Raw genomic sequence first — 25,659 nt, forward strand, 5'->3', positions numbered from 1 at the left:
TGGATGAAGTGGGTACAAGAGCTAACATAGCTGAGCAGTGAATCTCAGCGACGAAAATGGATCATGAACAGCTGCAGGGGTTACTGCTGCAGACTATATCAGAAAGAAGAAAAATGGATATTGCCTGCAGAGGGACTCTGCACTTTATTGGAATTCCAGAAGAAGTAGGTTCCAGCATAGGAATTTTTGAGAAGATGATTTTCCAACTACTTTAGATTCACTGCAAACAGGTTTCAAGTGATAAAATTCTTTGGGGGATATGGGTTATAATGAATGATCCATTTTAGAATGGGAAACAAATAGTTGAGTGTTGCGATGTTTTAGCAGCGAGAATACCATTGTTTCCAGATTTGTATTAATGATACAGAGTAGGAGGAGAATGGTGAGATGACAGCGTTTGTAAATGAGGGAAATGATCAGAGATCAACTGCAGTCCCAGGAGGAAGGGTGAGAACAGTTTGAAAATACTAAAATTCAGCTCCGATTCTTATATCCCTTAGGATATTTTGTGAATTTATTTTTTTTGAACAGTTGTCTGGGTACCTCAAGATAGTGCATTTTTTATGTGTAAGTCTGCGTACCTTTGTTGTTTGCCCAGCAGTTAAATACAGCTTCAACTGCTAACACTGATGAGCCTGGAGTCAGGAGAGACTGAAATACTTAAGCCTCATGAATGATGGCCAGCTCAAGTTATTTCAAGACTTCTGTCATGAATACAGCTCACCATGTGAGCAATTCTGGGTATTACTCACAACTTGCAAGAACAAAGTGAAGAACAACATTTGAACTCAGTTTTTTAAATATGGTCACATGAACAACACTTTGAAAAATTTACTGTCAAAAAACATTTATATGCAACACCAAGAAAACAAATTTATCTACTCTGGAGATCTAGATCTGTAGGCAAAAAGATGCAAACTAGGAAATCCCAAAACACAAAAAGAATTATATTGCTCAACTAACATTATATTTCTTCCATGATAATAATTATAAACAGACACAATACTTGATGGTTTACAGATTTATTTCTTTACTTAGTTCAACTAAAATTTGTAGAGTATTTCCCTTCATTTGTGGAATAATTGTCTTGTTCTTATGACATCCCAAGGCTTATGATCCAAAGCCTAGTGAGATCTTTCAGTCAAGGCCAGATGTCTCTGTGAAATAAGTACTATATTATCACCACACCTTATTGGGTTCAATGCAAAAATTATTATTGAAATGTAATCATCTGAGCTACGCAAAAAAATGAGACTAGATGAACAGAGTGGCTTCTTTTATCTTTACATTCTCTGAAGCAATACATCTAGTGACTCTCCCCTTTACACGGTGTCCGTAGGGATGCCAGAAACAGAAGTTGTAATGAAATGCATGCTGGGGAATGGCAGGGGAAAACTTTCTGCTTCCCAAACTGCGCAGACCCTGTTGCAAGAAGGGCTCTGCTGCAGTGGCCGGCTGCGTCCGAGCTCTGCGTCGTTGCACTGCTGTCATGTGCTATCTCCAACCTCTCCCCTCCTGCAGCACGTGCTCCTACTGCTGCCTCCCAGCATTGCGTCATCTTTTATTTTCAAAATTGCCTCAGCTGTTGATGTGTCTTTTTGTGCAAGTGTGCTGACTTGCTTTATGAGGTGTTTGATATAGCAGGCTGCCTCAGCATAACATTAGCTTAACTGCCCTGTATCTCTGCTTAGCCATGGGGCTACTCCTCAAGCCAACACAGCCCTCGGTTCTCCATCATTAGCCCTTTGGCACCCGCTGAGCTTTTTTTCTAGATTTAGGCCATTTTCCTTGGCACCTAGTATGTTGCTTTTTACACAACATCATAATACCTCTCCGTATTATCTGTATATTTGTGTATATGCACCTTTCTATATCCTGCTTCCATTAGCATGGGCCTGTGGATTTCTCCTACCTTCAAAAACACAGTAGTTTTGACTCTTCTGCTGGATGTCTCAGAGAGCCTTGCTACTCAAAGGTGTTACTGTAAAGTTAAGATCTCTTCCTCTTAGTCATCAGTTAACAAGTGATCTGTTCACTCTGCTGGGAGCCCATATACCAGGTTAGGTTGTCTCTGATTTGGCAACCTTGCTTGTCCCTAAAGGTGTAGGTAGATGCTGTACTTCTTGGATTTTTAATATGACAGAAAATACCTCTGTGTGTGTACTAACTGAATATATCCTCCTGCAGTAACTTTCTGGCTGGAATTGTAGTCCTCATCAAACATCTTTATGCACCGTTTCAAGTGGTGTTCTTGGCAATAAGGTCTCATTCAGTTGAGCCCCTTTTCCCCAGTGATCTTTCACTTCATCTTCCCATTTTTATCAGAACAGGCAGCTTTATATGTAAAACCTGCTTTTGTTTTCACTGCTTCCTATGCGTGTAGGGCTTTTTTGGTTTGGAAATTGTGTTTTCCCTGTGGATTGTGTTCCTTCACCCTGCCTGTTTGGTCTGTGTCTGAAACTGGCTTGCTTTCTGGAGAGGCTCATCCCTGCCTATTGCCTAGCAGTATGTGTCAGTGAGTGAGACCCATCCGCCTGCAGGTCTTTTGACTATTGCATAAAGACCTCAAAAAAAAAAAAAAGAAAAGAAAAGAAAGTCTGTTGTCACAGTATTAAATTGACCTTAATAATTGTATCTGCCCTTGAAACATTTTGGGAGCTCATAAGTCAAGTAACACCGAAAACCTCTGTGACAAGAGTGCCTGCTACCACTGCGGGTCTCACAGCACATGCTGAGCAAAAATGGGAGGTGACCTCTCATGTGTGTTTTGAAAGTCTATTAAGAAATATTCATTGGGAGTCAGATATTAAGACATAATATTCCCATAGAGTTAGAAGGAGACGTTAGTGGCATAATCCTTCTTACAGATAGTTTCATATTCTGTATGGATCCTACATACAAATATTTCTTCTATTCAAGAAATAACCTTAAGTCATTCAATGAGTGCTGTTGAGTGACTCAACAGCAAAGCTTAGACCTGTGTTTCCAGCCTCTCCGCAATAGACAACAAAGAATTGCTCCATCCTATTCACCATTTTCTCTTGTATTGCCATTTCCCACACTTTTTGGTCAGATCCTGTTTCCCCAGCAGCCTGAGAGCGGCAGGACCCTGCACCTGCTTCTGTCGTAGTCTGGCCTTGCTGGCTGTCAAGGTCTTCTGCAAGAGCTGCCTGCTGGATGGTGCCTGCTCACACAAGGAGGGAGTGGGAGTGCCAAGAGCATGACACTGAGGGGGCAATGGAGAAGCAACGATTAGGTCGCTTTGATTATTTGGCTCAGTTCATTTAGTCTTTGCATGTAATCACTTTCTGCCATTTGGTGTCTTTGTTCACTAATGCAAACCTAAGCACTAGCAGTGTGCCAAGAGCTTTCTGTGTGGGTCTCTTTTACTGCTGTTTAAATCTCCTGAAAAAAAGAAATAGTAACTTTGTAATTTTCTTTCAACATTGTAAATTTCTGCTCAGTAAAATTAGTCTTTCCTATCTCCTATTACTTCTGAGTAATAAGCATGACTATTTCCATGCAAAACGGCAGCAACAACAATAAAAGAGATGGTCAACTACACTACTGATTACTCTGCAGCACAAAAGGTAACATACTTTGTACCATCATGGGATGGTCAGGGTCAGGCTCTCATTGATGTTTTGTCTAGTTGTGTCAGTAGAGTTGTACCAGGGAGAAAATTGGTATATGCTGTAAAAACTAAACCTTGACCCAGAAATGAGCAAATGAGAGAGAGGCAGCTGTTTAAAAGGTCTGATGACAAAATCAGATCAAGTCATTTCAATATTGACTGAAATACTTAATTTTATCGGCACCGGTTACTATAAGCTTATTTTCTTCTCAGTTACAAATAGTGGAATTACACAACTCAGTCATCATCAGGGTATTCCAATTTTACACTGGTAGATCTGTGTATTTATATTTCTCCCCTACTTGAAACTTCCCACAGTATGTGTCTGGTATGTAGGAACACAACCAGGTGTTCCTTAACTCCGAAGGCTTTATGCTGTTCTCTGATTTGCACATGTCTTTCAAAGTATTTTAGAAGTGCCCAAAGGCAGAGTCTGACCTTAAATGGTTCATAGGCGCAGAGGAAGGAAGAGCCGTCCCAGAAACAAGACGACGTCTGCTTTTAGTTCTTGCCGCCGGGCGCCGCCGGGGGCACGGGGCCCCATGCCCGCTGCCCTCGCTTCGGTGGGCTCGCTGCGTGTTTGGCGCGCTCCCCTTCGGTGCGAAGGGCTGGGAGAAAGGGCTCTGCGGTCCTTCACGCAGGGCGTCGTGCCCACGGCCTCGCTCTTCTGCCTTTGAACATGGGAAAAAAAGAACCAGACAAAATTGGCTGGTGATTTGTTTTTCAGCCTGATAGTACTGACCGGAGGACATTTGACTCTCGGTGGCCAGAAGCCAGTTAGCTGCCAGCTACGTATTTGTGTGAAGATTCATGTAACATCTTCTGGCTGACAAACTACATTAAATGTCTGTCCCTATGCCCAGAAGTAAACATCGCAATTCTTTGCCTTAATATGCTGTGTTATATATAGCCAAAATTGTAAACTTTTGTTGTCATCGTTGTTGTTGTTTTCCAAGCTAGCAGCCAAGAAAGAGCCGACGTTAGAAATCTGTCTCAAGATGTGGAAGGCACTCTATTTAAACTCTCTCTGTTTGGGCTACTTGCTGATACTGGAGTCACTAGAAAATTGACTTTACAGTGGGTAATATCCAAGCCAAAAAATGGCCGATCAGCAGCTTCTGGAAGCAGAAAATCCTTTGCAAGTTTGACTCCTCTTTTGTATCACCCAAGCTGCTTTGCTGACTTTTAACAGTGGGTTTTCATTAATTAGGTCATGTGTGGCCATTGTATACGAAGCGCTATATGATAAAATACGAACATTATTTTTGCCAGTGTATCTTTTCTCTCCCTAAGTCTAGCATTTTCTCTGCTCTCCAGGTTGTGCTAAGATGGAAGAAGGAACCAGATGAGGGAAGATTAACCTTTCGCTGTCCACAATTCTTTCCCTCTTATCGTGGAGGATTCGGTAACCCACCCCCCTCCAATCCAGCCTATCTGTCTGAATTGCTGAAAGCATAATGCTCACATATGAGAGATAAGTAAGTGAGCTTTCTTTCTTTTCCATAGGGATGAACTATAGTGTATGCAGATTATTAGGAGAAGAAAATAATATCAGAGAAAGGTGGCTTTCTTAAAAGGCATCAGTAGCATTAGTGTCATGTGTGAAGCACCCATTTGTGACAACTGTACAGACCTTTCAATGGAAAATTGTGCTGTGCTACCTTTTAAAGTATGAAATGCTAATTTTGGATTTACAGTTTTTGAACTGGAGGGCTGCATTTTGCATGGAATTTTGTTTAATTTCCCAGTGAAAAAAAGGCATTTGAAACACAACTGCCTACAGCCAACTGTCAACAAAAATCAACTGTAATAACACGCAGCCTGTCACTGATTTATGTGGTGATGTGGTAATCTTCTCAATTTAGCTGGATATTTCGTCTTCATACAAAATAGCTGAAAGTCTTGCTAGACATTTATGAATATCGGGAGGTACTATTAGGGTGATAATAGGGCAAGATTAAAGAGGTGTTCACTAGTTCAAAGTGCCAGTTAAAGAGACACGGAATCAAAAGGTATAGATCTATATGGCCCCTTGGTATAAGTGAACTTTATATTTTCAGAGTTGCTTAAGATTTGGGAGATGGCATATTGAGTTCCATCTGCCATGAGAGCATCTTTCTAAAGGGGAGATTGGGGCGAGCTGTTATAAACGTTTTTTTTTTTTCCAAAAATCTGGTTTTGTTTACCAGGGGTGAGCTGAAAATCTTAGGTATTAAATATGGAATGAACAAGTCTGGGCACTCTTCTGGCAAGTGGGGTGCTGGGGCCCTTCACCCTTTTCTCTGCAGGCCTCCGATTCAGACGTGGTCACTTTGCATTAGCCTGTGTCTCTCTGAGGACCTGCAAGTAAGATATCATACTCTACATGTTACAGCTAAGAAAAGTAATTGGCCTCTCACAAAGAGCTAGAACTAATGCAGACAAAATGATACTGCAAGACTTGAGCTGCAAATAAAGAGACAAGTTTGTGTTTTACAAAAATGTATAATTTACCAGGCATTTCATTATGCTGTATAAAAAGGCAAAAATGATAATTGAAAATAAATGCGGCTGCCTAGCTACAGTATATGCTGCCAGCGTTACTTGAAATAGAAGCGCTTTCTTGCTGAAGATAGTTAAAATTTTGATACAACTTCTGTCTGCAGATTTGTATAATGTATCTTGTTAAATTTGTTTCAGTTTGGGTATTTGTTGCAAAGAAGCGGGCAAAATGTGAGGATGTCTGTGTATTTATATACCTAGGGGGTTATACAATTATATTAATTATTAACAGCATGTTCTGCAGATGCAGACATCTGTGGAATCAAAGTGAGTATATGTGTTCTTCAGTTTACTACAGAGTGCCCGAAGTACATCAGCTACCTTAAAAGTACCAAAGAAATTCCATTGTAAACCTCTGTCTTTGAAGAAATGTGGTTACAAATATAGATATACCAAAGTAATGTTTTTTTGTGGCGGAAATAGGCACAGGAGCTGTCATAGCTCCCACTCTGAAAGCTTCCTCCCAACTCTTCTCGTCCTCAGAGCAGAGCAAGTTGCCCCAGACTCAGTGCCCCTCGGCGGCTGTCCCAGTGCATGAATCTGCCTACTTGGTGCTCTCCACGTCCATAGGATGGGAACACCAGCCAAGTGCCGGGAAACAAAGTGATCAGAAGGAGGATTATACTTCTACATGTGCTCTGATTCACTGCCTAAAGTTATCTGATTTTTCCCCCTTTTATGCTTTTTTTCCTTTTATATATAGACTCGGCTGGCCTGCATTGTTCAGATAGTCATGGCTGCATTTGGATGGGTCAGGCCCTACGAATTTGCTTGGCCTTGAGACAAAAACTCATCATGAATAATGAAAGAAAAGGAAAATAATGCCTGAGACAGAATGACTTTAAAAATGATTAATATCTATTCTTTCCCTCATAATTTGCCGCCAGACTTTTCCCTTTTCAAAATAGCTTGTTGTTAGCAGTTGAACTTTCAGTAGTTGGTATAGCGACGGAACGGGTGCTCCGAAGCCAAAGGGAACATCATCATCATCATTATTATTATTATTGTTGTTGTTGTTATTATTATTATTAATTAATGAAATCAGAGTTCATTTTGATAAGTACAAAGCCCCAGGTGAATATAGAAAGTACCATTTTCTGCCCTCAATCACATCTGGTTTGCTGGAATTGGCCACCTGAAACACAGCAACATTTGCCACAAAGATACAGAAATTCTTGGGGTTGTAGAAGTAAACACCACGATAAAGTTGCAATCCAATAATTGTTTAAAGAAAAGCAGGTACCGCATAGCGCATAGGAGAGTAAATCCAACACACAGGCCTCAGCAATTATGAAGAAACAGAATTTATTGAGGATGGAATCGACTGTCACTAAATAGCTCAACAATTCTCCAGGGTCTCAGCTCGGGCTCCTAACATGTCATCTCAGGCAGGAGATTTCTTTTCTTCAAGACTTTTATTAAAAACCAGTTCAGGTAAATGCTGACAATAAGCAAGCAAACCTGTTGAGCCCCGAGTCCACAACTTCCCAGGCAACAGGATGCTTCTCTGTGACATTTAAGAGAGCTAACAGCTGAAGAAAATATTGCATTTTTTACCCTTTCTACTTAAAATAACAAAAAAGCACTGCTCTTGCTATTGGATTTAAGTTCATTTTCAAAGGATTCCTTCTGCCTCCCCTCCCTGAGCTCTCAAGGCCACAGCTGCTTCTCATTTCAGGAGGCATTTTCCCCATAATGCTCTCTCAGCTCCCTGCTCCATCTCCCTGGCCAGGACTTTGAAATAACCCAAACCAGTTCTTTCTTGCTCACCATTACATCTGCACCAGGATCTGGGGTCTGCTGAGCCATGGTTTGGGGTGCAGAGCAGTTGCAAGAAGTAGTGCTAATGACTGAAATGTTGAGATACTGTATTTTTTGTTACAATATTCAACTCCTTGATTTAAAGAGACTCAAGTAGTGTCACAGCCATCTGTGAAACCACTGAACTTCAGGGAAGTCTTTTTGTTATTCTCAAAGTCTTAAGCAAAGCTCTCTAGTGCGACAGTGCTTCACATTTTTCAAGGTGACAAGCAGAGGAAGTCTGGTGGTTATAGGACCTGCAGTTGCTCCTTTTGAAGGGAGTTGCAAAGTGGAACAGTCGCTTGGTGCAAAAGAAGACTGATGAATTGTAAGTCTTTGCATGGCCAGACCTACCTTTTCTTTCTTTCTACCTACCTTTAATTCGCCCCCTCAGTATGTGGTTCTGTTTTCATTGGCACATTTAACCTTCAGATACCTGTGTGCGTTTATTGCTTCTCTCTTGAGTCTTTACCCAGCTGATCATCTGTAGATAGCAGCAAGATTTTATGGGAGTTGGTATTTTTTAAGAAAGTCAGACATCTTTGATTTTCTGTCAAAATAGTGGATGATGATTTCGTTTGTAATGGTCAAACCTGTCAGCTCTATGAGCATTATGGTCTTTGTAGTACATGAAGCCAAAATTGTTATGGTCTTTAGTCAGGCAATGCTCCTGTTGACTATATAGGTAGTTTTTTCTTAGGTAGAAATCTCTACTCCTGCAGACACTTATCCAGCTTTGCTCACATCAGTCAGTGAAAGTACTGATGTTCTTAAATTAAAATATGCCCAGGCACTTTTGCAGCACCTTGTCTCTGACTAACATCAGTATTTCTGCCCCCAGTTAAAACAGTGATTGCACCCAACTATCCTTTTGTGGGGTCATTGGTCTTGGAGGAGGGATGGCAGGACACAAAATCTATCTAATCCTCTACTGCCACACTCTCAAACAAATCCTATTTTATTAACATAAGCTTCAGGTGTCCCTGCTAAGTTTACTTGTGTGCGTGTGGCCACAGCTGACCTTTGTTAAAACACTTGTGGGTAAAGGGTTGTTTCAAAGGCTGGAGAAGACCCAGGAGCTCCTGTGGATTTTGGATTCTCACTGCCAGTGCTAAGGAAAAGTGGAATGAGGCCTTTTAATGTGTGCCAGCAGATAAAGCTGCCTTCATTGCCCATTGAAGGCATGGCAACCTCTGCTTGAGTGTCTGAGCCCGTACCAGCTGCCTCATTACAAGAACATTACCGGATCCTCTGGTTTGGCTCTATGGAGGCAGGTTTAAAAGGCAAAGTCTCCACCCCACTGAAAATCCCACTGATTTCAGTGAAGCTGGAGTTTCACTCATGCTGTATAGCGCGCACTCTCTCTCTCTCTCTCTCTCTCTCTCTCTCTCTCTTTTTTTTTTTTTTTTTAAATGGGGGAGGGAAATGCACTTGCTTATTAGCTGCAGATATAATTGAATGTGTATACAAATGCACAATACATACATCCATGCTGCATCCCAGGCATGCTTAAGTATTCCCTGTGTGTGTATGTGTGTTCTCTGCAAGCTACACTACACATTAATAAGGCAATCCATATATTGTATTAGGGCATACTGTATGCAGACAATGCTCCAGGTACTGAATTTTTTTTTTCTTTTTGTAAATCCTGAAATATGGCTGATATGGTCCACTGCAAAATGAACCTATATTGGAAATGGCAAAATTGTAATGTAAAATATACTGGGGTCAGTGGGGTGTGATGTTTTTGCATACATTTTTTTCTCCCTTGACCCATGCCATTCTCCTGCATATGGGGGGGGGGGGGGGGGGGAGGCAGAAGCTTCATCTTGCAAAGAAATGTGATGTCCTTTACTGCCAGAGGCTGTTGCTGTTTCAAATGAGGAAAAAGCACAATGCATGAAGAAGGAAAATTAAAGCATATTCATTTTGGAAATTAGATACGGTGTCAGGAGACTCTCTGGAAATAGCACAGTTTGAATGGAGCACCAGACTACAAGACAGTTCACTGAACTTTTGACCACTCTTTATACCACGGAAGCTTTTGAAATGGGAAGACAGCGAAGTATTTTATAGCTGTTTAATAGTGGATTGTGGTTTTTACTAGGCATTTATCTTCTCTTTTAGTGTATATAAGATAAGTAAACATTATGTAGTGTAATTATGTTATGTTGAAAGCACTTTAATTTAGGGTTGGTTTATTTTCCCCATTTCTGATCTCATTTCAAGCAGCTAAGCTGTCTGTTTACGTGAGTGGGTGCAGTTGCCACCCAAATGCCTGACCTGAGGATGTAACGTGTGACTGGGGTTACTCCTGGAGCCACCACAGCTGGGGTCAGCATTGCTCTAAGGGTTTTTTTTGCTGCTTGTCATACTGGGGAAGAATGTAAGACTAAACAGGAGCGGCTGTGGCCCTAGATCATTTGAGAAGCTCAGGTAACTTCTAGCTCCAGGCCTGACTTAATCTTTCTCTCATTTCTGTATAGTGAAACTCATTTTAATCTCATATAACTGTTTTGGTCCCTCTTCAGCATTCCAGGTAGACTAAGCAATATACTCTTCCAGGGTTGGCAGCTATCTTATTACAATTGTAATGATGCATCACCAGACAGACATGCATGAATGAAACACTGTTTGCAAAACCAAAAACATGTTTGGGGTATTTTTAGGTCCTATTAATTTGGGCTCCTGTTCCCTGACATCGTGTGGAAAGATCAGAGTATTGGCATAATTGAAGAAAGCCTGGTCTTGGATCAGTTTTAGCCCTCAGTGAGACTGTTCTTTTCCTTTTCCCTTCAACTTCTTTCCCTCTGCAAAGATCTAGTTCAAGTTCACTTGCTGAAAGTTGTGCCATGGCATTGGATATCAGAGAGGCCAGGTATTGGATATGAGAGAGAGAGGCAAGGCATCCCAGAATCAAATGCTCTTGAGAAAGAGCTGCCACCATCAAGCAAGCCATCTCCTATAGCTGGAGGAGTTGTGCTCTGCTGTGATAGCTGCTCATGACGCTGTTTTCTCACCCCCTTCCCCCCCCCGGAGATGATTATGAAGTGGATCTTTTGTTGCATAAAACAGTGAAGCAATATAATAAAGCCTTTTGTTATATGGCATTATGAAAAGTTGTGGCATTAGGAAGAGTTGAAGCTGGTGGACATCCATTGTGTAGTGATCCCTTTGTCTTTTGTCCTTATTGTTTAGCCTTGCATATAGTGTAGCCTATGTGAGGAGAACAAAAAAAGAAAAAAAGAAAAATTCTCCTTCTGCCATGGAAGATGCTTTTCTTCCTTGGACCAGAAGCTCCTCTCCTATCACTAGCCAGTAACAACCCTTCTGTTCATCCTTATGTCAAAGCCACACAACTGAGCTAATAGAGATCTCTGACAATTAGAGATGAGCTGAAATGATTTGGCAAACTCCGGGTGCTTCTGAACCTGAGGGTGTTCTCAGATCCCTCTGAGTGTATCGGGTGTCTTGCCAGCCCCGCACTTCCCACATCCCCCTTCCTAATGGGGATAGAGCAGTTGGGACGTTCAGTCCAGCTGGGCCCGGAGGACGGAGAAGAAAGAAAGGGGGAGTCTTGATACAGATGCAGCTTTTCCCTCCGAGGCTGCTCTTTGTTTCTTGTTCTTGCCAAGACATCCCAGGCACTGTCAGGTTTCCTCTGTGCGAGACGGATGTGATTGAGTATCCAAGGAAGTCTCTCTGTGTCTTTAGCTCTCATCTAGCTAGATGGGGTATATCTGGAGAGGGGGTGTCAACTGAATGGACAGGACAGACCATGCATAAGAAAACGAATGCCTCATCAGGGTTGGTTTTTTTGGGTTGCTTTCTCCTCTTCTTAAGTGTTTTGTTTTGTTTTTGTTTTGTTTTTTCTTTTTGTGTGTCAAGACTGATGAAGCATTTTTTCCTGTCTCTTGCTTCCTCACTGTCCGAGGCAATATATTGAAATATCTTGAGATTCTACTTATGCTGAAATTTAATACGGCAAGTAGTGTTGGATGTTCATGTTACTGTTTATTCAGTTTGAGACTTCTAGAAGAGAACCACTTAAAACAGTATCCTAAGTAACCGTTCTCCAACAGCAACCTACCTTAAGGTGCCCCAAATAAATGCCTCACAATAAAGAGTATGATGGGATGGTCTATCACTAGAAAATGTGGTTGGTTGATGGCTAAGCTGTGGCCAGAACCTTAGCATAAAAAAGCAATTTCCACCTTGACAGACTGAGTTTACCTTTCATACCTGTCACAGGCCCGTACCAGCCACGAAGTGTTTTGTTCTGTTCAGAACGAGCTATTTGTTCTAGCGCGGAGGGAATCCAGTTCCCCAGCTTCATTAGGGAGCTGTGATGCAGGAAAATTGCTTAGGGAATTTTGGTAAATCATTTGAATTCCTGTGAAACTGAAATGAAGAGGTTTTTTAAGGCTCCAGGGTCTCTTTCTGTTTCAACATGGTGTGGAGATTTGTACTTCAGCATTCACATCTGTCGGGATGCCTGATAGTTGTGGAGGACTTTGGAAGTATCTGAGCCTTTGGCCCAGTAAAATGCTTAACTTGTTTCATGTGCAAACTCATATTTATGGAAATAGTAGTGGTGAAGAGCAGCAGGTGGCTGTGAGCTAGAAACTAGCAAATTTCAATTTGCATTTTGTGGCCATGTGAAATATCTTTGTCCAGCCTTTAGAAATGTAGAGGGGGATCATGCTGACAGTAATATCTTTGTTATGTGCCTATTGGAGTTTCAAATAAGTAGCTTGAAACATTTGGATATTCCAGCCTGTATCCCTTCTGTGTATAGAAACTTGATGGCAGGGCAGCATCCTGACAGTTATGTCTTTATCCTGCGTAACTGCACACACTTTGCTGTGAAGAACATACAAAATCTCAGACCAGAGCCAAGGCGCAGAGGTAATCGAACAAAAAATTGAATGACTTGGCTCCATCATTTTTGTCTTAGACCCTGTGAACATGTTACATGTACTTTCATTCTCTGTGTGTGTGAAGAGATGAACACTAATTTTAGAGCTACTTGCCATTCTATTTTAATAGTAATGCCTAATGTAATGCAGTGTCAGCTCCAAGTCTTGATAGCCTTTCATTTTTTTGCTTCTCTTTCAAACAATGCACTGAAGGCCTGATCCTATTCTCCTCCAACACTACTTACTTAAGAGCCATTCATCCTGCCAGAGAACAGCAGCAGTACCTCATCACAGCTGAGGCAATGATGGCTCAACAGCAAACACTGTAAATGTGACTTGCAAATTCTTCTTAGGCTGAAAATAGTTGCTGGGGAGTGTTAATTTTATATAGTTTTATAAATTGGAAAAAAAATGAATGGCAGTAGGTTTGCAAATAATTTGCAGGTGGAAACAGTGATAGAATTTCTCAAATAATGTTCTCTATTAATAGTTTTCTGTGCTCTATGTAGTTACTGAATAGTCTTGATTTTTCTACTTGCTTTTGAGAAAAAAATGTTTTATTTTATTCTCGTGCTTTTTTTTTTTTTTTTTTGATATATCCTTTTTCTATTGCAAGGACCATTGTTTACTTTTGAAATGGATGAAAGATGAATGCGGGTGACGTTCTGACATTACAATGAAACTGTCAATAGAAATCAATGACTCGTCACATGATGAGTTAGCGTTTATTAGGCAGCCTAACAGTGTCCCTATATCTTCAGTCTACTTCACTGTGCCACCCTCCTTGGAAGCTCAGCAACTGTAGTGCTATAAAAAGGTGTTGTCATAGCTAAGGGGATTATAATGGAGTTTAATAAACCTGGAAGGTGAGGCACGGCACGGTAATATTTGAGTGAATGTTATAAAGCGATGGATTGTCTGCAGAGGCTGATATTTGTATCTGCATTTATTGACCCCATAGAGAAGTAGTACAAACAGAAGCGATAGAGCTCAGCTGCTGCAGGTGGCCACTGCACGGAGCAGGCTTGCATCCCCTGCGTTGAAGTACCACTGTATCTACTCCGTCCTCCCCAGAACCTCTGCTTGTCTGGCTGTGGTTGCTTTGTAATGTTAGCGTGGGACCGTGGCAGGATTATTTAGTCTGGGGCGTGGGTTTCATGTGGCACCACCCACACAGAGGTTTGGAACAACCGGTGTCGCCCAGAGGACCGCTGGCGCTGGTGAGCGTGGCTGCTGGACAGCAGCAGGGCATGGGAGGCAGTGGCTGGTGGGGTGCAGGGGTGCACCTCGCCGTGCCTCCTCCCTCAGCATGGCCATCTGAAGAAGCAAGGACGCCAGCGTGCCTGGCCTCACACCTGTGCGGGCAGGAGGGGGAGCCTCGGCCACCAGCCGGCCTGGCCAGCAGGGCGGTCTCCCCCGTCCAGAGGGACGGCGCAGCTGGCACACGCTGCTAGTACCACCCCCAAATTCGGCCAGATTGTAAATTGCAAAATCTGGCTTCAGATTGTTTCCGGAACATAAGTGCCTTCAGCTTAAACTAGCTCAGCCCTCGGAAAGAGATGGCCCAAAACAGAAATTATTATTATTTTTATAAAAAAAAAAATACCCAAAAGAACATGATTTATAACAAGATACAGGAACAATTTATTCTGTCTCTCCATGGATTAGAGAGGTGGTACTTGGAGCAGCTTGTTAAACAGAAGTGCTTGGCCCCTGGCCTTGCACTGCTGTTTAATGATCCACTCTTCATGTGCCACCTCTCTAATCCATGGAGAGATAGGTACAAATTGTATCTATAATGTTATATTACTTAACAGTATAATGTATTATAAATCATAGAATTGCATCCCTGCCTTGTAATTGGTGAGATGTGTTGCATGAGAAATCCCCTAATTCAATATAAAGTGGTTGCTCTTATGCATAACTACCTCTCTGGATCAAACCAATTCAGCCCACAAGTGGTGAGGGGAAAGTTAAAGCTTTTTTAATTAAAAAAAGCAAAAATATGACTTAGAATGGCTTTATGGGCCCCTCATTGGCTTTATAGGCCCCTGCCCTCAAACTGCTGTTTAAAAATCCACTACTTGTGTGGGACTCCTCTGCCTGCAGCAGGAGCTGATCCCTGGTACACACAGCACATTCCTGAGCTTTGGCACTCGCCGTGCCCATTTGGGTATCTGTGCGTGAATTTAGGGCACACGGCACAGCACCGCATCTCGTACCCCACCCAGGCATGCGGGAGGGTGAATCATGGATAGATGTATATCTGAGGTATTATTCTCTCGGCATGAAACTGAGGAAGAAGGATGATTTCATCTGCAGAGATAACCAAATCTCTAATATTTGGAGAGGCAAGGAGAAAGGCGCTTTTCAAAGCTCTTCGCTCCTCCCCTAGAAAATCCTGGCAGGCAGTCCGAGCTAGGCAGAAAGTCCCACTGCAACCCGCGCCAAGTGGCTGCGCTGGTGTTACAACAAAACCCGAAGGTAATAGGTGTCTGGATCATGTGGGCATGTGATTAACCTTTGGGCCTGTGTAAATAAAACACTGATAATGGAGTATTGTCATGGGAAATGTGTACAACTCTAGCAATAGCAATATCAGCTCCACCAGAGTAGTGGAGGGAGGAGGGCTTTTTTAAAACTAGTGGGTGGGTATCGAGCCTGATGCTCTTGAAACAGACATGTCTCAAGATCTGTGGAAAAATTCCCACTGAGCTCAAGTTTTCTTTTTACAAGTTCCTCTTCCTTGAGGCTTTGCTCTAGTGTATCTCCAAAGGAGTCCTATTCCCAGTCCTTTTTCAGGAGGTGGATGTGAATGAAATGAATGAAACTCTTCCTCGTTTTGAGGATGAGCCCGCTGTTGTGCAAGGCGCTCTGCATCTGCAGAGCACGAGATGGCTGTTGCTGAACGGCAAACGCCATCCAAGCAGCTCATGGGCACCATGAAGGAAAGGGGAGGATGTTGTGGTGGGAGAAGGGGACTTGTCCAAGGTTGCACAGCAGCTCTGAGTCCAAGCTGGGTGCTGCATCATGCTGGGGACGCTTTTTCCTGTGTGTTTTTCCTCTTGGGTTTGGACTTGTCCTCTTGAGTTGTGGTGGATCCTTTGTCTGCAGGGAGGAAGGAAGAATGTCTGAGATGTGGTGTTCAGCAGTCTGTCTGTCCCTTCCTGAGCACCCCTCACTTTTTATGGTACCCATCACAATGATATTTGGGTATTTTGCACAAAGTACAGGTGTGAGATGTAAGGTGCAAAATGAGAGCTGTTGACATCAGTCTAGAGCAAAGCCAATGTCGTGTCCTTTGATAGTGACCAGAAACAACCACTGTCTCAAGGAAGACTTGAAACTACCAAAAATCTCTTTATTGTGTACCACTTCATCAGTAAAAGAATTTTTTTCCTGACCCCACTAGTAATTTACTGATTTCCTAGAGCAGTTTGAGTGATTTGATTCTGTGATTTATTCTGTTAAATTGTAACTACAGATGTCCCCCCAAATAAATAACTAACCTTTCTTTAATAAATAATAGATAAACCCTGAAGCTATTTTAGACAAACTAAGCTTAATTAGAGCCTGTGACACCAAAACAATTACCTCATTTTTTTTTCAATTAGAAAATGCACTTGTGGCATTAAAAGAAAATTTGGGATAAGAGTTTGTCTAAATGTGTGAAGGAAATATGCCTTATGAAAGGCAAAGAAACTAGCAGTAGTTGGTTCTGGGATCTTCTGAGAGAGGACAGTGTGATGGGTCCTGGCACTGCAGCTGTGGTCAATAATGAGAGCACTGGGGTTGACCTCGGTTGGCTCATGTCTGGGCCATAAAGTAAAGACCTCTCCTCCTTCCCCGCACGCTCCTCGGTGTGGGGCTGTCAGACCTCCCTGTGTCACCTCTCCCCTTGCCCTTCCTTTCCCATGTAGCCTTCCCGCAGGGGACGGCAGCTGATGTGCTGTTTTTCTCAACATCTGTGCCGTAGTGTTGGAAGCATGTGTTTGAAAGTGTGGGCCCCACCCACGCCCCAGGGGGAATGAGGCGGGAGGACCCTCAGGAGTGGTCTGGGGACACCCAGGTCTCTGCAGCTGTTCCACCTCGCTGCTTGGACCTGCTCCAGCTCTCGGCCTTCGTGCCTCAAGCGAGGCGTGGAGGGACGGTGTCCTGCTCCGCAGTCATTTAGAAAGGGCGAAGAAGCTTGACAGACTTGAAATGAAGAAGAAAAAGAAAAACTCTTTGGTCCTCCTAAAGGCTTTAGGTAGTCAATTTGCATTGGAGCAAGGGGGGACAAGTCAGCTCTCATTTTAGGAAGGTGCTGCGGGGTATGTTAATGAAGCTGAGCACGAGTCTGGCCATCCCCATCTCCTGCCGAAGTCACAGGGCAGCGTGAGTCACCGACTCATCACCCACTCAGGCAGGTTACTTCATCTCTTGTACCTTCTTATGTAAAACAGGAGTGTAAAATGTTTCCTTTGTCTGTCTGTGGAGTGAAGGCATTACTTCTCCCCATTTCTATATACAGCTTCTTTATTCCAAGGCCATACCCTTTCCGAGGTCTTCTGGAGACTGCAAGGAGCTGGATTGTTTGCATTCAGAGTTTGTTATGCTTGATAAATAATACGTAGCAAGAACTTTAGAGATCATACTTTTATTTGAAAACAACGCAGTCTAATTTTTTTTTTTGAAACTCTAACAAAGTTGAGAAATGTACAAAATTGATGCTTACTCCTGCAAGAGGCCTACAATTTCAACATGCTTCATCCTTCATCCTTCAGCTTCTTTTTTGTTTTAAAATTTATTTCTCTGAGGTAAAAAGATGCCATCAAAACTAATAATGAAATAGATATTTTTCAACATTTTTTCCCCCAAGTAAAGCTGGCAGAATAATGACAATACTTTTCAGAGCAGTTAGATAAGATTGTTTTTCACCCAGGTTTTTTATATTTAGTTCTGTGGTACCCAAGTTTCCTTCCTGATCGAGTTGTTTTGCTTTCACAGGGTGTGAATCATCTGCAAAACTAATCTGTTATTATACATTCCCTTCTCACCTCTCCTTTCTAGCTGCTTTTACCGTCTCTTACAGATGAAAGCCTGGGGTGGGGGAAGAAAGGGGGGAAAAAAAGTCTTCACAGGTTTCTCGCTGAAAGCTCCCAGAAAATGAAGCCAGCTGGGGCAGCATACACGTCCCCGGTGCGATGGGCTGCAGCTTGCCCCTGTCTCATCCCAGGGCAAGGAGCGAGCGTCTCCTTCGGCGCGGATGCTCGCTGGGAATCGGGTGGCCGCGGTGGCCGTGCGCTCGCCTGGGCGAGCTGAAGCACCTCGCTACGTGGGGGCGTGCATTGACGGCAAGTCTTGGGTCTCTGCGTTTTCCTCTTCGCTGCAGGCAGACGCCCCAGTTCACGGCGAGGCTTCCCCACCCGACGTGCACCTCGGCCTCCTTCCGCGTAAGCCCCAGTGGAAAGGAGGCAGCCTCACAAAGTGGAATTATGCAATGGCCAGATTAGCAAAAATATGCTCTTTTCTCCGTGAATTCTAATGAGTACTTGCATCATACATTTGTAAAAATAACTGCCTAACGGGTGAAAAAAATCTATTTCTCTGGCAGCGTGCACTTAGTCCTAAATCAATCCAACACTTTTTTTCTTCTGTATCTTCTCTTTATTTGCTTTACACAACAACACACTTGCCTTTACCTCTTGACAAACTGGACCAAAGGAAGCAGTAGAGTGCTTCACTCCCCTACTTTTCCCTGCTCTGTGTCATTACTGCAAGTGTGATGGGATGCAGATTCATTTTGTGGAATAGTTTTATATGCATGCCTGCATTAAAAATAGGATAATGATTTGGAGGATTAAAGGTATGGTCAGAAACTTTTTAATATGGTATAAAATACTTGCAGTGAGTGCAGCCCTTTCTGACCCTCCAAGACCTCCATACTGAACATACAATAGCAATAAATCCTGGAGCAGATTAAGCAATTTCCCCATAGTAATGTGTCTATTGGAGTTTCAAATAACCCAGAGTAGCCTGAAACATTTGGATATTCCAGTCTGTATCCCTTCTGTATGTAGAAAGTTGATGGCAGGGCAGCATCCTGAACTTTGACTCCTTGTAAAAGTTTAAATTGCTGCCCTGCTGGGCTGAGTGAATGCTAATTACTTTGCCTCTTACAATACGTCCAGACTACTTATTTAAAAAAAAAAAATCCCTGAAGACACTGCTTTTGCATGCCAAATATATTGCACTCAACAAAACACATAAAATAGCAGGCCTGTTTGCATACTGCTAATGCAATTGCAAATTTGATATTTAGCAACCTTTAAAAATAATTTCAGTTTTGCACTGCTCATGTGAAAATTCCTAGCAACGCCAGGCAGCGCTTGCTTCGTTATTGCCTGTAGCAGCAGCTGCAATGCACAAAAGCCTGGCATATTTCTCCTAGGACCACAGAACATGTCCCCGAAACAAAGATTGTCTCGAGACTGATTCTGTGCAAGTCTGAAATGAGCAAGAGTTTCTTGCAATCAATTAGGAGGATTTTCTGCTGCGCTCATACTAGAGTGGGCATTAGTCATAGGCATGTTCAAAATAAGGACAAGGCTGGAAACTATGAAACAATAGTCAGGCAGGCTGTACATCTTACTGGAGATTCTCAAAATCTTTGATGCTTCCTAGATTGCCGGAGTCTAATAATTATTAACAATTCTGTAATAACAATATTAATTACCAGAGAAGCCGAAGTTCAGTCGTGATTGTTTGGTTCCTTTCAGCAATCATTAAGCACAATTAGAAGATCAGAAATGATGAGCTTCTGGCAGTAATGTTGTATATGGGCCACTCATTGCACCGCAGCTATAGAGCAAAGAGCTGTGGGCAAGGGTGACATTTTGTAGAGTTCATGCTGCAGACTCAGCATCAGCTTATCCTGCAAAAAAAAAACAGATGAGCCAACTATGTGAGAATAGCTTGTAAGTAAGGATGGCCAAATCACTCTGGGAAACAAGAATCTAAACAAATTTTAGCCTCTGACCCTCAGTTTTGCTCATTCCTAAATTGTTAGTGTAGAAGCCAACTAGACTGCAGACTTGAGAGCATGCCTAATTGCCATTTGGACTTCGCATAGACCACGCTAATAGCCTAATATTTTCATGAGCTGTGGTGGAAAGCGCAGAGATTATGGTCACACATATTTTGTCATGGACCTTGAATCACCTAGAAAGGGGTGCTATGGTTTTGGTTCCCCCTCATCTCCCCATAGACAGAGAGAAACTTCGTGTATTTTCAGCCAGAATGAGCTTTTTCTGCACGACGATAACACCAAGGATTTGTTTTTTGTTCAAGAGTACTCAGGATGCTAAGGGAAGGGGCAAGAGCCCCTAGACCCCCTGAGTTCTAGCCCATAATTAATATTTTTAACATAAGATAGTCATGTCAGCACCTGCCCCTTCAAACTGCTCAGATACCTCTCACCTGCTACGGCTCCCTTTGACTTTTCTACCGTGGGCTATGTGATGACTTGCTTTGGGAAGCTTGCGGTGTGTTCCCTGTCTTATGCTGGGGCATGTGCTTTTGTAATGAGAGGCGGTTCTGGATTTCTTTGGGCTGAGGCTTGCCTAGATTGAAGGATCTAGGAGAATGTCCTGGAGGAGTTTTTTAGCCACCAGGCTGCTAGGAAAAAGTGACTGGCACCTTTTGCTTTCCTTTCCACTTCGCTTTTTTTAATTGTACTGGCTGTGGCTGCTGTGATTTATGTGGAAAGCGAGGCTGCTGGTATGTGGCAGGTATGTTTCCAAGGAAAGGCCCACTGCCTAGAGACCAAAATAGACCCCAGGCACACTTTGTCTTAATGAAGTGGATCGCGGATGGGATCTTGCCCATGTGTCTAGCCTAAAATGTCTTGTGGGAAGCCTCAGCGGACCACACTGTTGCTTCTGTGGAAAGACCGTTTCTCGCCATCTAAAAGAGCTGTGCCCAGGGATCAAGTTGTAGCAAATACAGCTTACAACGTAAGCAGTTAGAGCAGCAGCTGGGATGTATTGCGTGGTCTCTGGTATTTTTTTAATAACTCAGATGAGCGCGCACCAGTTCCATAATGGGAGGGGAGCTGTTGGTCCAGTCCTTCTAGAGGTTCAGATTGAACTTTGGACAATGTAGTTTTCTATTTCAACAAAAATTGGTTCTCCCATTCCAGTGTCTTTTGAATTTGAAACATCAGTTCTTAACCTTTACAGCCTAGAAACTGAGGCTAGGAGTTAATCCCCAAGGTTAATGCAGTACCAGGCCTTTCACAGGTCCTTAACCTGACTGTTGTGACCAAACTACAGACTGAAGAAACCATGCATGGATGAGAAGGTAGCTCAGTCCCCTTCCCTTCTTCACAGGCCTCTGTGCTTACAAATGTAATTCATTTCCACTTATTTCTACTAGGATTGATTGAGGCTGTAACAAAAACCTGCATACCCTGTGGCTGTATTCCCTAGTCAGTCTTTGGGAGATCTGGAAAGTTCAGACTAACCTCAAATGTTTTAGGAAAGTCCTACTCCCTTGCAAAGACAGCCTTGTAAATATATGCTAAAGTATACAAACTGTTGGCAGCGGTATAAATAGACCCCATCCCATAGTTTGCATAATGGTCGCACTGTTTACAGACAGTTATTCTTCATGGCTAGCTAAGATTGGACTTTAAGTCCTTCAGGATCTTTTTTGGGTTGGGCGTCAAGGTGGATTCCCATAGGAACTGATTCTTGATGAGGGATTGGCTAGACTTGTTTTGATGGGAAGAGGAGTTCAGATTCAACTAAGTGTGACTTTCCACAGTTTCGTTTGGTTGAGCTTCACTAATCCAAATACTTAAAACAAACAAACAAACAAAAAATCCAACAATGTCAGCCTAGTATTCAAAGGGAACACCTGCAAGGACCAAGCATTGATGTTTAATTGTGTAGGCGCACAAATCAGGGTGAGAACACAACATTTGCAGTTACAGTCTGGAAGACTGTGATCATTGGTCAAAGACAGTGGAAAATTTATCCTCGTGGAAGAAACTGAAGCAAGACCCCTATGCACGTTAGTCTGAAAGCGCTGGGGAGGCTATTCACCTTAGGTGTTGGGGGCTTACCTTGGGAGACGTATCCCAAAGGGGATTCGAAGTGGGAATGCCAAGAGTCCTCTGAATAGCACCCTGGCAGAAACCCTCTGCCCAGGCTGGGTGCAAGGCGCAAAACAGGACGACCTCACCTTTCAGATACCCAAGTTAGGATGTCCCAGGTTAGATGGTTTAAGTACTCTGGGGTGATGCTGTGGTCCCATCAAGGACCTTTGCCAAACTCCCACCGTATGAGTGGATGAGTAAGTGTTTTGATGACACTGTGCACAGGGCTAAGTGAATATTTTGAAAATAGGCTGAATTACAAATGTTCCTGACATACTAGTCACCAACTATTTTTATGTAAGGAATGGTTTGGGGGGAGGGGAGGGGGGAATTCATCCTGCAAATAATTGATTTGTAAAAGTGGGAGGAAAAAAAAGTCAGACTAAGGAAAGAGTGTCACCAAATCAACAAATAGAGTATTCTTTAGGAAAAATGTGCTTAATTTCAGACCAGGGATGTAAAAGTGCCATGAGAGTTGTTCTCACAGAATTTCTAGCTCAATCAGAAATAGGAAGAGACTACAATTATTATGGGATCCTGTTCTTTTGAGAATGCCAACCCAGTTTTGCAGACCCAAGAGGTCTAAACAATCTCAAATAAGGTCTGGATGAACAACTATTCTTTTCATTGCTGTCTATGCTGAATGAGATGCGAGGTTTCTCATTACTGTTTCCCAAATCAGCATAATGTTTAATCTTTGACGCTCTGCTGAATGAAAAGACAAGGAGTTTTCTTTTAGCATGTTTATTAGGTCCATGCTGATGAAAGGCATTAAAATCTTACCTACAAATAAAGAAAGCTTGACTCCGGTAAACTGACTGATTTTGCTAGAGTAGTTTTCACACTGGGCAGGGCTACAGGTTTAGGAGCACGCTGTACTGAGAGGACTCGGCGATGCTCAGACCCCTGTTTAGCTGATCACAGACGTGAAAAGCGCACGTCTTCTGGACGTGACGTTAAGAGCCATAACGAAAACTATCGACCATGGACCCCCAACTTCTACCTGGAGGAGCTTTCAAAAGGTCGCCCCGTCGCTTTTACCCAACGCCGAATTGACTGCGTGCCGTGCCAAATACTGAGCTAGTGTACTCTTTGCGGATGCCTTGCCCTGCCCTCAACAATCAAATGCATAAAGATGCACTTGCGTACCACTCTGCATAGATATCATACACGTACTGATTGCTTGTCAACCATGGCTGATTCAGTAACATACCCAGCTCATTTTTACATATCACAGTCTATGGCATGGTAGTACTGGAATTAACAACTCAGTGTTTTAGATTACTCCCTGGATTTATTACCTTCTGGGAAAAGAAGTTATTTCTAGACCCTCTGCCAACCCTCAATTTCTAGTAAATGAGAATATACTAGTTCTGGGACTTAGGATGCTTTATGAAAGGAGAAAAAAAATGATGAAGGAAAAATGATTTTGATCTGAGACAGAAACTCAGACAAAGGATTACCCATGTTGTTTGAACAGACAGTGCATAAACATTACTTTATATTAGAAGGAAGAGAGACTTGCAACATCCAGGAAACTACTTTATTCACAAAATAAAACTAGGCCTATTTCTGCTTATTCAAATACCACCCACAACTTTCTGGGGAAAGATCATATGCAAAGCATATTTGGAAACATTATTAGGAATGCATAAAGTACAGTATTAGTCAATTTTATATGCTCAGTTGCATGAAATCTGTGTGTTTAAAAAATATAATAATTTGCATTTCATGGCTTTTGATAACCTCAGGAGTGCACTTGAAATTCAGCACATGCCCACAGCACCTCCCAGCTCACCCCATTTTTAACTGAAGACCAATGGTTTCTATTAAGGGATCAGGCAGGGACTCTGACAAGCCAGTCAATAACTATGTGAGGTTACTTCATTAATGCTATAATGGCTGATAGAGTGAGAGGCAAAAAACAGGTTCCTGACAGCAGCAAATGAAAATGATAGAGATTCCTGAAGCAACGCGCCTTTCCTTTGTCATTGTCTTTTGCTTGGCTTATTCAAAATGTGGCATTTATGTATTCAGCCTTGATGAATGTTGCAGGCTTTAAGTACTTTTTCCATCTCTAATGCAGTGCCGATTGCACATTGTTCTTTCTTTCTCTCCCTCTCCCTCTCTTTTTTTTTCCTTTTTTTTTTTTTTTCTTCTGTAACCTCTGCTGTCAAGGCATTGCGGGCTGAAGGGTTGCAGGCACCAGCTAAATAGCTTTTTTGCTGTAAACGGTGAAGGTGACGGGACAATGTATCATGAGCGCCAGCGGGGTCACGCAGTGAGTGGGTGGTGGAGGCTGTAGCCCGCAGCGAGGTGGTGCAGGATTCCCCACTCCTGCTGCCTACGGGGGCTGCGTGGGCGACGCCGGGCACCTCTGGCCACTGCTGGAGAAACCACGATGCGGGCAAACAGAAATCCAAGGTTTGAGGCATTAGAGGTCAGCAGCCCGCGGCTGGGTGCGTCACCAGAGCAGCCCATCAGTGAGGCATCCAAGTGCCCAACTCGCCATCGGCAGCTCGAGCATCTTTAAACGCTGCATGCCTCCAGCGCCTACATTGAGCCTGAGGAGCGGCGCAGGTATCCTGCGTCCAGGCAAACGTGCTGCAGGAGGACCCCGTGATTTCTCCCTCCAGCAGGTCCCTGCTGCCCCTGGGCCGCCCAAGGGAGCCCCTTCCCACCCCTCGCAGCTCCCGCGTCTGTCCCCACGAGCCGCGCCGCCTTCACGCCCTTCCCCTGTAGCAGAGCCATGCATGGTACTTGAGCATCAGGATAATGGCGCTGTATGATTTAGCTTCTTTAAACATTTTCAGGTATTGCATATAAATGCCCACATTACAGCAGGAGGCATGATATTCTTACAGTTTGCTTTCGCTCCTATTTTGTTTTGCTTAACTGTTTATGGTATTGCACACCTCATGCTATTTTTTCACGGGCCCTTTCTGCAAATCTCTCTTCTTTAGGCCAGGCCAAATGTAGGGTCTAGGTAAGGCTTGTCTAATGTTTGTCCCATGCAGAATCCTGACACTTGCATGTTTGTGCTATGAAAAAAGACATTGATTTTTCATTGACCAGTCTTTTGAAAGACAATGCTAAAGGTGAAATACATTTCCTCAAACTTGTCAAAGTCGTCATATGATGAGTTACAAAAATATTTCTTGTTTATTTTTCCATTCTCCAAATTTTTCCACATATCTCAGCCATATGTTGAGTATTTTTGTTAAAAAATAATTTATTCCTATCGTAGAGTGTTTGTGAAACCTGGTAAATACCTTCCTGTCCTCTGTTTTTCTATTCCTAGACAATTCTTTACTTGCCTAAAACTGGCTTGTGAAGATATTGTTACTGAGGCTAATTCAGCAGAGCATTTAGGCGTGCGCTTATCTTTAAGCAATAGTCCCCCAGCAACTGCATCGCATGGGCAGTATTAGGCACATACCTAACTATCTACTGACTCAAGCCTAAAAGGCCTTAAAAAAAATCATGGCTTGATAGTGGAAGGCTTTTGGCCTAGGAAATGAGAATGCAAAAAAGTATGTAAAACCACTGTAGATGTGTATTTTCCAGCTCACTTGGAAGAAACTGTGAGGCAAAATGTTGATAATGGGCTTGTGAGCATGTCT

At 42.8% G+C, this 25,659-nt stretch overlaps 1 long non-coding RNA gene across 1 annotated transcript in view; it reads left to right on the forward strand.

Moving 5' to 3' along the window:
• LOC112982699 (uncharacterized) overlaps positions 1 to 25,659 on the forward strand; it is a 175,140-nt gene that overhangs the window by 90,730 nt on the left and 58,751 nt on the right. Inside the window, exon 2 of the long non-coding RNA XR_003259041.2 lies at positions 4,952 to 5,112. This is a non-coding gene — a long non-coding RNA (uncharacterized LOC112982699). The remainder of the gene's footprint in view (positions 1 to 4,951; positions 5,113 to 25,659) is intronic.

This window comes from Dromaius novaehollandiae, chromosome 3, assembly GCF_036370855.1.
Source record: "Dromaius novaehollandiae isolate bDroNov1 chromosome 3, bDroNov1.hap1, whole genome shotgun sequence".
Taxonomy (NCBI): Eukaryota; Metazoa; Chordata; class Aves; order Casuariiformes; family Dromaiidae; genus Dromaius; species Dromaius novaehollandiae.